Source organism: Aulonocara sp. 'chitande type north' Nkhata Bay, linkage group LG2 (genome assembly GCF_057382095.1).
Source record: "Aulonocara sp. 'chitande type north' Nkhata Bay isolate Kocher_YH1m ecotype deep benthic linkage group LG2, A_spYH_male_GT1.1, whole genome shotgun sequence".
NCBI classification, from domain to species: domain Eukaryota; kingdom Metazoa; phylum Chordata; class Actinopteri; order Cichliformes; family Cichlidae; genus Aulonocara; species Aulonocara sp. 'chitande type north' Nkhata Bay.
In genome coordinates, this window is record NC_141345.1 from 6,706,501 (window position 1) to 6,721,116 (window position 14,616).

The 14,616-nt window shown below is 41.3% G+C and overlaps 1 protein-coding gene across 1 annotated transcript in view; it reads left to right on the forward strand.

Annotated features, from left to right (window-relative positions):
• The window catches only part of mgat4b (alpha-1,3-mannosyl-glycoprotein 4-beta-N-acetylglucosaminyltransferase B), a 130,022-nt gene that overhangs the window by 32,133 nt on the left and 83,273 nt on the right, over positions 1 to 14,616 (forward strand). The window lies entirely within an intron of this gene.

The following is a 14,616-nucleotide window of genomic DNA, read 5'->3' on the forward strand; positions in this document are numbered from 1 at the left end:
AGTTTCTGGCTCTCCTGGATGAGTCATCGATTCACTCTTGGAGTAATTTTGTCAAGCCAGTTGCTCCTGGGAAGGTTCAGCACTGTTCGATTTTGTCCTTGTGTGGATAATGGCTGTTTCTTTGGACCGTGGCATGTTGTGTTGTTTTTTGAGGTCTTTTAGCTTGTGTCAGTGATTTACTGCTTAAACAGGTTTGGGAATAATCAGGCTTGGGTGTGACCAGTGAAATTGAACTAAATGTGGTTAATCACAGTTAACTCATGATTTAACAGGGCGCAATTGCTTTGTTAGAGAGGGCCAGGTTTGGAAAGCCTTTTTCTCTTTAATAAATGAAATAATGATTTAAAAACTACATTTTGTATTTACCCTGGTTAACTTTGTGTAATATTAAAATATGTTTGATGATCAGAAAGATGTAAGTGTGATTTTCAAATATGCAATGAAACTAAGGAATACATTTTTGTATAGCCCACATAGCTGATGATTTTCTAAATGGTGGTCACATGCATGGTGCCTGAGAGAGTTCAGCTCTTAACACGGCGTCCACACGCCGACTGTGTGGTGAAAGCGGCTCGTCAGCACTTTGGTTCCTGTCCGTGTCACACTGCATCCATTCAGCTGCGGCGCTCAGAGCCCAACAAACATCACAGTATGCTTCACAGGGCATGAGTATCCTGGTTAGCAGGCTGCTCTGGGGATATCAGGGGACAGAAAGAAATCTGTTTGTGCATAATGCCGTGTACAGGATTTGTGTATGATGTTGTGACTGTGCGAGAGATGCATCATTCACTGGGTAAAGGACTAAAAACTTGACCTAAATATTAGGGGTGCAACGATACACAAAATTCACGGTTCGGTTCGGTTCGATACTTTGGTGTCACGGTTCGATATTTTTTCGATACAAAAAAATGTTCATGCATTTTTAATTTGTCATTTATTAAAATTATAAATATATATTTTAACTCAAAAGTACAGTTTTTGAATTTAACCCTAACCCTTGTGCGTGTTTTTTATTTTGACAGCGAATGCGCACCTGCGGACCACTTATGTGCAGCCCTGGTTATTTAGCTCATCATATTGCAGCCACAGAAATTCTTTTGTCCATGAAACCATAAAGCTGCACTTTCTTTTTGCCTCATAGTCTGATTTGTCATAACTTCTCCGTTTTGCGGTAAGCTTTTCTTTGGCTGTCACTTCTTCACCCTGACCTGTCTTATTTGGCTCAGCAGAACTGAAATGCTTTTACACACTCACTCACATAAGCTCAGCGATTCTCTGCGCGATCAACCTCTCACATGTTTAAGCTTGCTGCGGGAGATTTCACTTGTCATGTTTGCATAGTAAGCTAACGATTAATAAGACGATGTCAGAGGAATTGGTGCACAAATTATCATCACTCACAGATCCGTGCTGTCGCTCTCTATACACAGTTCGCACGATTGCAAAGTGAAAGCAAAAAAACAAGCGCAAATTCAAACGCGACTTCAATATGTCACATATTGACAGTGGCTCACCGATGCCAATGACATAATTACCCAGCTACATTTCCGAAAGAATGCAAAAGCATTGACATATATTTTTCCTACAATAGCCCGACGGGCAGGGCAGAGATAGATTTTGGTAGCCCGACTGAAAAAATCGCTAGCTCCGGGACGTCGGGCTAGCGATATTGTAAGCCCTGTATCTGATTGAGGAATCACTCATCTTTGGAAAAGAGAGTTTATTACAGAGAAATGGCTCTTTCCAAAATAAAAGCTATACTATCCGCTTCTTCTGGGCTATATTCTCAGCAGCATAAGGAGAATCATGTGCTAACAGCTGTCTAAATGACTCGGCTAAAGTTAGTAGCATGCTTGCTTTTTTTTGTCTGCTTCCACTTGTCTTTGCACTACGATGATGTCAGTGTAAATGTGCAGTCATATTCGTTGTGTTCCCACTAGTGCTTTCAGGTTAATCTCGTTGAAATTACCTTAACGCCACAACACGGCAAATCGCCGTTAACGAGCTACCGCCGATCGCTCCGTGCATGGGGCTAGACGGCCAACACGTTAACGAGCTAACTGCGCTAACACACTAGTTCACACCAATGTAATTGAGCATTGCATGGCACATCCAACATACTGTTTTACTTTAGTCCATGACTCGCTTACCTTCAGGGTCATACGTCACATGAAAACCAAAATAATTCCAAACGCCAGATCTGAATGACGTTCAATTTGCCTGTTGCAAGGAGAGCTTAACTTCTGTCTCGCTAGCTTGCCCTGCGCTCTTCCTTCTGACTATGCTGTCTGTGTTGAGCGCCCAGTGGATCTGCGCTCGACAGTGCAGCCTAGGCGGAGTAGTCGAACACAGATTCACTGAGCGCTCAACACAGACAGCATCGTCAGAAGGAAAATTGATAAAATAAATTACAAATGTTGTATTGTTCGATACACTGTATCGAACGGTTCAATATCGATACGAATATCGTTGCACCCCTACTAAATATATAAAAATCTCTTTGAAAGACAGAAATATATATATATATATATATATATATATATATATATATATATATATATATATATATATATATATATATATATATATATATATAATATTAGTGAAAATGAAAAAGGTCTTGTAAAAAATGTAAATTAGCAGGTGAAATGAGCACCGGCTCCATGCAGTCGGGAGGTACGATTAGTCTGCTTTAATCATCAAATAATTTACTCTGTTTTCAAGAATCAAGTCAAATAAATCTTTAATGTGAGAATGTTTTCAGCTTTTTAACTTTATTAATGTTTATAAACTCACTGAGTCTAGTTCCTCTGCTAAGATATCCAGCAAACTGAATATATTTGAGGTTTTTGACTGTTATGGAAAAAACGAGAAGTTATTTATATAAAATCATGTAAGAGATTAAGTGTGTGAACACAGCTGATATCAGGTGAGGAAATTCTGCTTGTGAAACTGAAACGGGTAGAGCACAAATAGAATAACGGAGGTGAAGTGGAGCACTGAAACCTGACGACACCTTTGTCCACAGCGAGGATGAGGTGTTGTCGTTAATTGGTTGGTATTTGAGTTTCCCTCCAGATGTGGCCCCTCACTCTCTAAATGCTGTCTTTGTGTTGGAGACTGCTCGAGTCTTTTTCCACAAATGCCCTCATTCAGCTGCTACCTGACTCTGCTCACCTCCGGCTCCCAGACAGGAGGAAGAGGGAGGGGTGACGCCGTCTGGGCCTTAGTATCCCGTATCCAGGCTGATTCAGACCAGGTCCGGACTCTGTCATAAGAAAACCTCTCAAATGGTTGTATTCACTGTCCTTCTCTTTGCCCTGTCTGCTCTTCCTGTTTCCGCATATTCTGAGCAATATTTATAACATTTATGGCTCCTCATAGACCCAAACTGGCTCTTAAGATTTCACTTTTCCACCTGGGCAGCTACACAAAGAGCACCCAGCTGCCTGTAAGGCAGGTTTAGTGTTAGGTTTAATAGTTAACATTTTTACAAATCCTGTTTTTGCTTTCATGGAAACAAACACTTGATTATGTCTATTTTATGCCTGCAAATCGAAACACAAAACATCTGAAATTAATTGCCTTTGTCCTGCATTACTGTTGGCTGTTATTGTAAAAAAAACAAGTTGTTAGTTATTGTTCTGTATTGTCATCAATATCGTTTTAGCATAAGATATCATTTAGAATCACCTCAGCTGCCATTTGGTAATTTGGAAAGCTAAAGCCAACTAGCATTTTAACTCAGTTAAAATAATGTTAGCTAGCAAATAAAGCTTATAAGAACTGGCTGACCTTTAACAGTCGAAACAGTGTTTTGCTCAAAGTTACACAGCTTCTAGTTGGTCCAATGACTGATGTGTTAGGTTAACTGGTTAACTAATTCTGAATTGGCTGTAGGTGTTATTGTACGGATAACTTGTAGGATAGCCACCGGGCTAACATTAGTGAAAAGAACTCTGATTTGGATTTGATCCCCAAAGCCACCCTGTCCCTCCATGAAGTCATTGCCCCACTGATGTGGACCTCAGTTTTATTAAGTTTAGCCAGAAACAATAGAGAGAAGATTTAGCTAGTGTTGGCTAAAATTAGCTAATTTCACCAAACAAGCTGGTAATTTATTGGTATTTGTATTTAGAGGACTTTTTAGGCTAATATCCCTGAACTACAGTCTCAAATAGAAAAATGACCAAAATTATTGCGACTTTATGATTGAAATTTGTTGCCAGAGTAGGGCAGGGCAATGTGGCCAAAAATATTTATCACGATATATATTTGGAAATTTGCAAGAACGATATAACTCACGGTATCATTGGCGCGAGACAAAATAATTTACAACTCCACAACTTTATTAGTGCAAAAAAAAACCCCAAAACCCATCAATGTATTTTCACTTAAACAAGCACCTGTTTTTTTTAATGCAAATTCCTTGCTGACAGTTTAACCAAGAGGCATTTCCAGTGGAAATGGGCTGAGATATCCTGAGCATAACCATGTATAATATCCACACAACTTAAAAAGAGGTTCTGCACACACAATACAGTGATATTATGTTGAAGCACAGTACATATTACTCCACGAGGCTCCTGACTACGGTAGCCGTAATGCTCAGACAATCCATCAAGCGGTGCAGGTTCGTAGCTTAGCAAAGTCGTACTAAAACATTTTTTGACAGATTTTTGAGCGCCGTGTATTACATAAAATCAGTTCGAGATCAGTAAGCACAACCAGAATTCATACATAAGGTGCACCGGATTATAAGGGGCACTGTCGACTTTTCAGAAAATCAAAGGATTTTAAAACCGACTTATTTCCTGAAAAACACGGTAATATCAACGGCCCACTTGCATGCTCTACCAAAAATTGTGCTTTGGTGTGTTTCTGACGGATGAAAGCCAAACCAGTTCCACATCACTGAAGTTGGACCATTTTTACAAACCAATTCTGAAAAAAAAAAACTCCATCCTGTGTCCATCACATGAGTTTCTGTTAAAAAAAACCCCATCACTCTACTTTTAAGGTTGGATCATTGTCAGCAAAGTACTGATGCAGGTTTACACCGTTAGAATTTATTCATAAATTACTGTCATTTTACACAGTATGTCAAATGAAGGTGCTGTTCCCACAGTGTGTTTCTCTGGTACACTGATTTGGGAAATAAAGCCCCTAATCATAACATAATTCCCTTATTACACTCAAATTAAGTTCAGTTAAATCAGATTAGATCCAGGGGTGGGGATGTGAGCCAACATGGCTGCTGTATATTAATCAGAATTACCCTGCTGGCAGTGAGCTGCTGTTTGATCGGATGATTCACTCTGACAGACCAAACACGGTCACTGATAACCAGTCAGTGTCGTCAAAGACCGAAGAGGTTACATCAGGGGACCATTATTTATCCTTCTTGCTCACGTTGCCCAGTCTGAGTCTGCCAGTTCACCTTTTCTAGATTTGGTGCTTTAGTCTAGTCACATATCTGCAGGTAAGGGCTTCATAAACTATTTAGAAACCATTTTTAAAAGGACGGTCCTTTTTAAAGGATTGTTGAAACTCCCTTTAAGAATTGTCCCATTGGAAAGCTGAGGAAAGTATTTAAATGGTAAATGGTAAATGGCCTGCATTTGTATAGCGCTTTTCTAGTCCATAGGACCCCAAAGCGCTTTACACTACATTCAGTCATCCACCCATTCACACACACATTCACACACTGGCGATAGCAAGCTACATTGTAGCCACAGCTGCCCTGGGGCGCACTGACAGAGGCGAGGCTGCCGGACACAGGCGCCACCGGGCCCTCTGACCACCACCAGTAGGCAAACACGGGGTTAGTATCTTGCCCAAGGATATTTGGCATGCAGCCTGGGATCGAACCACCGACCTTCTGATTAGTGGCTGACCTGCTCTGCCACCTGAGCTACAGCCACCCCGTTAAGTATTATTTCAAAACTGTACAAGAACCGTTACTCATTCATGGGAACTTTTGATCCTTCTGAAAACTTCTTATTAGGACATGTTGTATTACTATGAGACATAAACACAATCTTCTTCTTCCTGTAATAGGCCTCAAACCTTCCTGATAATGATGGAACCTCTTTGAATTGTTTATTTCTTAAAGACTCCTTAAGAAAAAAAAAAAAACAATCCATCAAAGGGCTACAAAAATACCCCAAAACAAAATTTTGAAAGTCAACCAGAAGATTTCTTGGACACCTAGACTCTCCTAAAAAGCATCTTTACTAATTCACGGACAAGGATTGTCCCTCATTAGGACATTTTTCTGTATCTCTGAGATGCTCAAAGGGAATGCTGCCCTAAAAATCCAAAATCAAAGCAAGGACTAATCAAACCTACAAGAATGCCCCTCCTGTATTATATCTTTAAATAAACATCACCAGAAGCCTTTATCAGAGATTGAAATAGCCTTTTACCTCCCTAGAGAGAGTGTTGTAACCTTTTTAAATATCACTGGTGAGACTGGGACTGATCATAGCCTCTGAGGGTCCTTAAATGACTGCCCCAAGGATCGACCCACTGAAACCACTGAAGCATTAACACCCCCCCCCCCCCCCCCCAAAAAAAAAAAAAAAAAAACTGAACAAAGAAGAAGAGGAAAGCTACAATACTATTTAAGAAAAGGGAGCTCTGTTTTTTACTTTAAGAGTTCTGTAATCTTCTTAAAGGTTATTAGGACTTGTTTGATTGGACTGTTTGAAAAGACTCCTGAGGGAACACCCCCTCCACACACACCATGACCACCACAAACCTTCATAGAGCCTTTTATAGGATACCTGGATCCCCCCCCAGACAACATCTTTTATATCTTTTAAAATTCCAGGACAAGAATTGACCCTTACTAAGACTTTTTTTTTAAAACTCTCTGAGACTTCTGAAGGAAGTACCAAGCAATTTCCACACCATAAAGGTCCTTCCTAAAACTTAAAGAAAACCTTTTACCTGTTTAGAACCTTTTATAGGATTTATTTGAAGCAGAAAACCACATAAATTAACTCCTGAGCGTCTTATTCAGAAAAACCTTAAGTACTGTGCAGGGATCGAACCTGTGACCTATATATAATGTCCTAGGACATGCAGGCTCCCCTGGGAAGAAGCTGATTGGTTCACAGAGATAAGAATCTCGTTACCACGTCAACAGTTGAGCACCCTGTCTGTCAAGCGTCTGTTCCCACGGTAACAAAAGCTCTCGTTTCCCCCTGTTGGACTTCAACCCCTCCACACACATTTCAAAGAGATGGGAAAGTTTCCAGTCAGCGTGCCCAAAGTGGGGATGGGAACAGAGTGTGTGTGAGCCGGGGAGGCCTGCCTCTGCGAGGACTTTCTGAGGGTAGCATGTTGAGCCGGAGGATGTTTCCGCTCAGTCCTCGGCTCTCTAATAGCGTGTTTCAGAGTTTGGCCTCGCTTTTGTTTTTAATGTTCACATTCCGACTCGGATAAAGTCAGAGTCAGAGAATGTGCTGTGTTTTGCCAGTGGGAGCCCTCACTGGGATACTAAGATGTCCGTGTTGGATTCTGCGGTCAGTGTTTTTATTCTCAGGCCGGGCTGATCCTATTAGGGTGAAAACAGACACACAGTGAATGTGGAGCTTTACAGGAAATGTTGTTAGCATCAGCTAGTGTTAGAGTTTAGGGGCTGTATTGAATTCTTGGATCTGCAGAGGGTTTCCAAGTAAAGTTCAAGTGTAACTGTTACAGAAGTCAGGCCTCGAGTCTTTGGGAACAGGTCAAGTCTCAAGAGGCAGTAGCTCCTGAATAAACACTGAGGGGGGAGCCAAATGTAGGCGTGGTTGTGAAGTAAACTGCTCTGGAATAAACAGCATTTACAAATAAAAAGCAGTTTTTGTTAAAGCATATAGTTAAAGCTGACCCTGGTGACCCTGAATCCGCCCTTAGTTACGCTGCAGTCAGCCTAGGCTGCTGGGGGCTTCCCACGATGCACTGAGTGTTTCTTCTTCACTCACTTTTTCACTGGTTTCTTCCTGTTAAAAGGAAGTTTTTCTTCCACTGTCGCCAAGTGCTTGCTCACTGGGAGTTGTCTGGTTGTTGGGATTTCTCTGTATCATTGTAGCGTCTACCTTACAATGTAAAGCACCTTGAGATTTGGTGCAATATAAATAAAACTGAATTGAACTAAGCTGAATTAGTGAGTAAAGCTTTACAGTCCACTGCACATTTATACACTAAATTGAAGCTTCTGCTTTGAACATAGATTACACCTGCAACACTTTAGTTTGATTAAAGGTGAACATTCTGAGAAATAAACATCAACTTTAGCTGAAAATGTTTGTGAGCACCATGTTTGGTCTTTGGCTCTCTATCTGACCAATTAAATCTCTGTATAATTTATCTGTGAAGGCTAACCTTGGTAACAGTCGAATAATGAGTGCATGGATGTCCTGGCTGTCGTGTAATGTCTCAATAATGTTGGTGGAAGTCTTCCTGTTCTTGTTCCCAGTGTACTCGAGGGTTACGTTAATTTGTGGACCTGGAGTTGTCCAGGAAGAACTTAGTTTGCATTACAAGCAAATAAGTCAGTCTTATTTTCCTGCAGTTGTTGGACTTTAGCAGAGTCACTTTGTGTCCTTCCATTTTGAACTCTTATGTAATGTGCAGTGAAAGTGATGGTGATCTTTGTTTACTTTGCAGATGATACTGTCATTTGTCTTGGGGTAGTTTGCATGCAGAAGCAAAGCAGTGGAAGTTAATGCCACTAAGTTGAAGGATTTTCTCACTCTGCAAAGGTCAGCAAAGTTTTTTTTATATAGCACAGCTACCACATTGTGGACTAACTGTTAGCGTTGTCAAGATGATTGTTCAATACCAAAGTTTAGGGAGTTAGAGTGGTCCAGATAAAAGCATGAAGAACTTTTTCCAGGTCCTTCTGCAAGAGCTAAGGCTTTACCTTGGCAATGACTCTGAGTTGATTGAACTTAAAAATGACTGAAATTGCTTGAAAATATTTGTACAAGAAATGGTAATTTAGACATGGGTCTGTAGGATGTTGTTGGGAATGCCTTCCAGTAGGGCTGCCACAAACGATTATTTTGATAGTCGACTAGTCACCGATTATTTTTGCGATTAGTCGACTAATCAGATCATCATCCACTGGACGTAAAACTACAGCTTATATAACTATCATTAGCTTACAGCTTTAAGCTTTTAAGGTGCTAACTAAAAATAAAGACAAGATGATAGTTTATTCAATTTTAATGAAATTTGCAGATTGTTTCGGTAAAGTTTAATAAACTCCTTGCTATCTAAAATATAACAGGACACCGGGGTATATTCTCCAGCATCTCACACTTCTGATAATCAGCTGTCTGCTTGACGTTTATTCAGCTGTGTAAAAACTATAACTTTAATCTCAGCCAAACCGATTTACTCAGGAACAAATAAAATACTAAAAAAAAAAAAAAAAAAAAGGCCAAACAACAACATTTTTAATTTATCTAAGTGACTCATATATATTTAACCTGAGTCGCGAAAGACTCAGGTTAGCCCCCGGCTAGCTATCGAGCTAGTGGGTAACAGACGTCTCCGAAAACTGAGCCGATATTTGAGGTTTACACAGCTACATTCTCGCCTGAAAATATGTTAAACGTTTATTTTGTGACCCAGAAAGAATAATAAGAGTAATATTAAAACTAACTAGCTACCGCCATTGTTGGAAACTAAGCTGGGCCGCGCTATGAATTCTGGGACACAGCTACTTCTTCTTCTTCGGGGTTTAACGGCAGCTGGAATCCTTGTACATGCAGTGCTGCCATCTTCTGTTTCAGTCCGTTATTACACTCTTAAATCCTGCTATTATTCCTGCGTCTTTTGCGATCTTACAAAGCTTCAAACGACACGTCGACTATTAAATCAGTCGTCGACGATTTTGATAGTCGACGTAATCGTGACTAGTCGACAAATCGTGGCAGCCCTACCTTCCAGTCCCCAAGAAGATGAGGTGGTTCGGTGTTTACCAAAGGGGTGCTTTATCTCCTTAACCAGACTTCAGGCAGTAAAGTGTAGGGCTCGGAAAACAGACACTTTAATATGGTCTTTAATATATAAATGTAAAATAAAAATACATATATACATGTATGTGAGGTCTCTGCTTAAAGGTTCAAGTGCTTTTTATGCCCTCCATCTGCTCCAACGACCTCTTGTTCTCAGCCAGATGCTTGTAGTGCTTACCTTTCAGCCCTTGATGTGTCAGAGGAAACAAGGTCGTAGATACTCTCAGATTCATGAATGCGATACTTGACTCTTAAAACTGCACAAAGGGAAACCGATGAAACCGCGTTTTTATTTGAGTGCCACCTCTCTGATCCGTGACAGCAGACCGGAGCCGTGTTTGCAGATGTAAAACATCAGCTCAGATACTCATGGCTGCTGCTGCTGCTCTCGCACATGTTTGTCTGTAACGTGTGAGAGCGCTAGAACGAAGTGAGATGTTACAGAGGGCGCGCACACATGCACGCACGTACGCGCACACACATGCACACACTGCCAGAAGAGACACACTGCTGCCTTGTTTAAGGAGAAGTGATACTTGAGCTGAATGAGTTTGTGTGTGACAACAGATCGCTCAGTTTAAAGTCCACTCGCTGACCCTGAAGGCCATCAGGCAAACACACACACACAGGGCCGTCGCTGACATCCTCTTACCTCGACCTTAAACCTGCCGTACAGGGTGGTCCTTCTTTGCCATACAAAACCGTTTTTATTTAATGACTTTTTAGGATTTTCTGTCTCTTTGTGCTCATTTTACATCATTATAGCACTCGTTATTGTCACATGGAAACTCTCTTCTGTAACGCTGGCTGAATTTAACTGATGGAAGTACTCTAAACAGAGCGTGCAGGAGGCAGGACACAGGACACCTACTCACCAGATAATTGTTGTGCTATTCTCACGCTGGTGCAGCTGGACATTGTTGAACACAGACTTTGTAGTCAGGAGCTAGCGGGTTAAAGACCTTTGTGTGTGAGATATAACCCGAGCTGCTTTGTCGAGTAACTTCTAGAAAAAACCCAGCTTTAGTTTGATCTCTGCGGCCAGTTTTTCCTGGCCACAGGTTGACCTTTGCATACATAGACTGTATATAAAAGATGCATTCAAGCATTCAACTTTAGATTTGAGCTTTGCGTTTTGAAGTCTCCACATTTATTCAGGGATTGCATATATTTGCACCTGAAGGTGGAGCGCTAAGTTATCAGCTAGCTTAATTATCAGTTTGCATCCACGGCCTGTGTGGGAGCATCACACAGATACAGATATCTGCTAATGAGTAACATCCTAGTGTTTCACTTAAGCTGAGGACTTCCTGTAACTATAATTGATGTCACAGCAGCTGTGTTATTGGTCAGATTATTAAAAATGCTCTAAAACATCGGTCCCCAACCTCCAGGCCGGTCCTTGAGTCGTTCGGCACCGGGCCGGGAGAGTTGAGACTCGGGTGTGAAATTGATGGTTTTCAGGGTTGTTATCATTAACTGGGTTTCCCTGGGTCGTTTCCCGTGTTGTAGTTGTGTGTCTTATTTTGAAATAAATATTTACATGTTACCATAGCAACCAGACAGCATTAAGCGGCAGAGAGGAGGACGTTACTCTCAGTGTTAATAAAGTTACACAGTTAAACAGTGAATTTGCATTTATTATTATATTTACAGCTTTTTTGTCTTGGTCGTATCATTTTATTTTGTTTTATTTATCCATGACACCTTAATGGCTGTGAAAATATTGTCTGATATTAAACCGGTCTGTGCCGCAAAAAAGGTTGGGGGCCGCTGCACAAACACGGTCCAGAGGTCCAGTTCAGTGACTCCAGATAGGAGAGCTGACCCCAAACTGGTTCTCACAAACACAGGCAAACACACAGAGGGTAAGGTCTGTTTACCTTTTCTGGAAAAATCCACAAGCAGAAATTCAAGGTGGAAAATTTCTGGCCTGTTCGGCTCCAGTAAACAGAAAACGCTTGTTAAAGTAAAATACCCATTAAATGCCCATCAAATCAAGTCAGTGTATTTTTGGTTATAGAAAACATCTTCTTTGCTTCCATTCAGACGAGGAAAAATCCCTAAAAACGGGGAAAAACTGGACAAATGTGTCTTTGAGCTGAGCTTTTCAGATACAAACAAAGCAGCGTTTTCAGTCAAAGGCTGCAAACTAATGAGTATTACTCAACATGAGACTTACACTGAAGCTCTGAAGGTCGGAGCTGTTTTATTTGATAACTCCAGGTTTCTTTATTGGACATGTATGACCAATACATTTGTGACGCACTAATTTCTCCTTGCACGCTTTATTCAACCAAAGTCGGTGTCCACTTGAAATTCAATAGCCTGCTGCTCGCGATGCCTCGATATTTAAAGCAGTTAGTTTTAATTGTAAAAATGTCAAATATTTAATGATTAGACCATAAATGTCCAAAGGATTTGTGTCTTTTGTCCCTTTCACTGCTGCAGCAGGGATATGAGTTTGTTACTGAACTGTCTGTGAGGACCGTCAGGTAGACTCATTACCTGCGTTACCTGAAACAGTTCATGTTTACAATGATGGGTCCTTTGTAAATGCTGCTGCTTTGATTGGCTTTAATATTGTGACAGTCCTCTCACCCTTATCACAGCCTCAGCGATGAAGCGATGTCTGCACACATCCACCACTGGAAAAAACACTGAATAAAACATTGAGTGTAACTCAATCCTCCCCCTGTTAAGAGGAACGTTTTAGAGTCAGTCATCATTTGTTTAATGAGGACAACCGGCATGTCAAGTCTGAGATCTCTGCAAGTTTCCAGGTCCAAACGCTCCTTCAGTTTCCAACATCAAACAGACTGAGAGGTCAAACTCGTTGAGTTCCCATAAGATGATCAGAGTGGCTGTCCTCTCAGCTGTTTAACAACCAAATGTGAAGAAGAGGATTCACGAGGTTTAGCTGAGTGAGAAACCAACACTTACTGCTGCGCTTTAACTTTGTACATAAAAAGGCAGCGATGTTTGGAGGGGTGGTGCCGTCGGACTCGTTGGCAGATGATGATGGGCTACCTGCTGAGGCTAATATAAATAAATTAGCAGGAGGAAGTTGGAGGGTTAGGGGTTATCCCAGCTGTCATAGGGCGAGAGGCGGGGTACACCCAGTCTGTCACGGAGAGACAGACAACTGTTTACACCTATAGACAATTCAATCACCAGTTAGGCCAACCCAGGGGTGGGGAACTCCAGACCTCGAGGGCCGGTGTCCTGCAGGTTTTAGATGCGTCTTTGATCCAACACAGCTGGTTTAAATGGCCAAATGACCTCCTCAACATGTCTTGAAGGCCTGGTAACGAACTAATCATTTGATTCAGGTGTGTTGACCCAGGGGTGAGATCTAAAACCTGCAGGACACCGGCCCTTGAGGAGTTCCCCACCCCTGTCCACTGACTGCATGTGTTTGGACTGTGGGAGGAAGCCGGAGGTTTTCATATTTAAACCTAGTTTAATTTTGACTCAATTAGATAACATTAACATTTTAAAATCACAATATTAACATTAAAAAAATGATATTTTGTGAAGTGATCTGCAGTGCAGAGGCTGCTCATGCTGCAAATGATTTTACTCACTGATGTGTTAACAGTTTAAAATCCTCCGGTTGATCCAGGCCTGGTTACATTATAACTGCTCCAGAGGTTATGCTGGGCCCAGTGTTAATAACTCATCTAGGAAGCACAGCGTCTGCGCTCTTACTGGGAAGGTGTTTAATTAAAGTTTCTGTATTTGATACTAATTAGAATGTGATGAATAATTTGTGAACTAAACGTCTGCTGATGGGACGAGGACGGTCTGAAAGCATCACAGCGGGAACCGCAGCACGTCGACCACCTGACTACTAGGTCAGGTCAAGTGCTTTAGAGTGTCAACAAACCACAATCTGTGGCCTTTGACCCTAACTGGCTCTCTGCTGACAGCTTATCTCTCTCTGCGCTGGCAGCTTGCCTCCCTCCATCTCTCTCTTTCCACATTTATGACAACAGAAGAAGCTACACAGTAAATGAAGGACATATAAAATGTAGATCAGGACGAGCTCACAGGACTTTGGCACCGGCCCCCTAAATGCCCCCTCATGTACACATTTGAGTCCTCTTGACTTCATGTTCACATGAAACCGCCACAGCTGGAGAATACATTTAAACTTTATTTAAAAAGGAAAAACTGAGAATTTTTATTCCCACTCAAAGATTTACAATCTCAAGACTAAATCTGGTTTTTGTTTTGTGTGATTTTTGCATAAAGCCGGCTGTGAGCACGAGTATTGGAAAGTTGTGTGTGTGTGATCTTTTATTGCTCATATCGTGACATGAGATCGGGAGCTCCTCAAAGAAACGTTAGAAAATATGAAAGAACTTCTTTTTTCCTACATTGATCCTACAGGATCATCCTATAGTCAAGATTCCTTGTGGGTCAAAAATGTTTTCATTATAGATGATAACCTTTGTCATTCAGGCTGAGAGACCGGCTGTCCCCCTGGTAACCTCCGGTCACTGGGTCAAAGTGCATACTCCACAACTGGTTGGCACAGTTGGGGGAGGTTGTTGCCAGTCAGTGTGAAACTGATTACAGTGAAGCATTAAAA